Genomic DNA, 2,390 nt, shown 5'->3' with positions numbered 1-2,390 from the left:
TCTAACACCTTCTTATCCTTCAAATCTCATCTTGAAACATGCTTTCTCAAGAATGCTCTCCCTCACGTCATTGCCAAATATCAAATGCCATCATTGCATTTCAACTCTGTCCTCTACCCTAGATTATAAGTTCTATGGTCATAGGGTCTATGCTTGTCATTTTCACAACCATATTCCCAGAACCTAGTCCTGCACCTGGTACTCAAATAATTCTTATTAGATAGTGAATGACGGAATGAGGAATGTTACCTTAACAATAGTGAGGCCGTCGCTCTCTAACGCCAGCGCCGCCTCTCGCTCGCGGAGCTCCAGCCCAAGGAGAAGGGGGCTAAGTAAGGAGGTCTCTGTACCATGGCTGGTACAAAGCAGACTGCCCGCAAATCGACCGGTGGTAAAGCACCCAGGAAGCAACTGGCTACAAAAGCCGCTCGCGAGAGTGCGCCCTCTACTGGAGGGGTGAAGAAACCTCATCGTTACAGGCCTGGTACTGTGGCGCTCCGTGAAATTAGACGTTATCAGAAGTCCACTGAACTTCTGATTCGCAAACTTCCTTTCTAGCGTCTAGTGCGAGAAATTGCTCAGGACTTTAAAACAGATCTGCGCTTCCAGAGCGCAGCTATTGGTGCTTTGCAGGAGGCAAGTGAGGCCTATCTGGTTGGCCTTTTTGAAGACACCAACCTGTGTGCTATCCATGCCAAACGTGTAACAATTATGCCAAAAGACATCCAGCTAGCACGCCGCATACGTGGAGAACGTGCTTAAGAATCCACTATGATGGGAAACATTTCATTCTCAAAAAAAAAAAAAAAAAAAAAAAATTCTCTTCTTCCTGTTATTGGTAGTTCTGAACGCTAGATATTTTTTTTCCATGGGGGGTCAAAAGGTACTTAAGTATATGATTGCGAGTGGAACAATAGGGGTCAGAAATCAGGTATTGGCAGTTTTTCCATTTTCATTTGTGTGTGAATTTTTAATATAAATGCAGAGGCGTAAAGCATTAATGCAAGTTAAAATGTTTCAGTGAACAAGTTTCAGCGGTTCAACTTTATAATAATTATAAATAAACCTGTTAAATTTTTCTGGACAATGCCAGCATTTGGATTTTTTTAAAACAAGTAAATTTCTTATTGACGGCAACTAAATGGTGTTTGTAGCATTTTTATCATACAGTAGATTCCATCCATTCACTATACTTTTCTAACTGAGTTGTCCTACATGCAAGTACATGTTTTTAATGTTGTCTGTCTTCTGTGCTGTTCCTGTAAGTTTGCTATTAAAATACATTAAACTAAAAAAAAAAAAAAAAGTGAAATATTAATGGTCAGCTGATGTGGGTAGTCAAGACTTCAGCCTAAACTATAGCATGACCAAGAAACTCATAAGTGATTCTGCGATTGTGTTTGATGGATTTTTGTGTCCACATTAGCCACTTTTGACTTTTCTGCTCAAAGAAATAAAAGATCTCAAATAAAAGATCTCTTAATCAGTTTTCTTAGATGAAACAAAGGGAATTTCTGTGAACCTAGTGGATAGAGAATTTCCTACCTTTTCATAAAGCAGACAGGTATTTCAAACCATTGACAAGGAGTGAGAAGTAATTTGTGCCTCCTGGCTGACAGCCCATTTTTCCAACAGCCCTCAGCCAAAGGGCAGTCGGTAAAGGAGCCAGTTGAATAGGATTGGCTATGCCTGTGAGACATGATCATCTGGTGAGCAAAAAAAAAAAAAAAAAAAAAAGTGTTCAAATTGGCACCCACTGAAATGGGGCCCAGCAAACAGAGTCAATTTGTTATGGCCCTAACAATGCCCCTGCACTCAACCCATTTAAATGGTTGTTTCTCTTATATCTGACATTGCATAGAGAGGCCATAATGGGCAAAATGAGGCCACAAGCAACAAATGGTTTCACGGTAATGGTCTAATTTCCTGTTAATGTACTGCTTATTAAGCATTTTTAGTGTTTTTTTCTTAAATTTTTAAACTCTCATCCCTAAACTGATGCAAATGAATTACATCTTTTTATTAGGTGAGATTAAGATTAAGATAGGTCAGGCTAGAAGTTGGAATAAAATTATCTCCTATAATCACTACAGGAATTCCTGCTCCCAGGAAATCTCAGCATGCCTTCTAACAAAGAAATTTTCTATTTTCTCAATTTATAATCAGGAACAAGTTCTCTTTACACCTCATAAGCCAAACAAAGACGTCATCACAGATCTCTCAATGTGCCCTCAGAATGATTGGAACGTCACCACTTAATCACTTTGCTAAGTGTCGCTGATCTAAAATATGAAACATTCAGTCTTACGTGTTTTCTTCGTCACTTGATATTAGACTTTTTAGTATAAAAATTTTCAAGCATACAGAAAATCTGAGTGCAATCAATAACC

General features: G+C 38.9%; 1 pseudogene across 1 annotated transcript; it reads left to right on the top strand.

The window, feature by feature from the left end:
• The first annotated feature begins 351 nt into the window (after positions 1-351).
• Positions 352-818, top strand: LOC112630611 (annotated as a pseudogene). Its single transcript, XR_003120900.1, has one exon. The product of XR_003120900.1 is annotated as a histone H3.3-like (transcript).
• The last annotated feature ends 1,572 nt before the right edge of the window (positions 819-2,390 follow it).

This window comes from Theropithecus gelada, chromosome 1 (assembly GCF_003255815.1).
Source record: "Theropithecus gelada isolate Dixy chromosome 1, Tgel_1.0, whole genome shotgun sequence".
Taxonomy (NCBI): Eukaryota; Metazoa; Chordata; class Mammalia; order Primates; family Cercopithecidae; genus Theropithecus; species Theropithecus gelada.
Note: the sequence above shows the minus strand (reverse complement) of the source record. Positions and strands in the feature narration are given on the sequence as shown.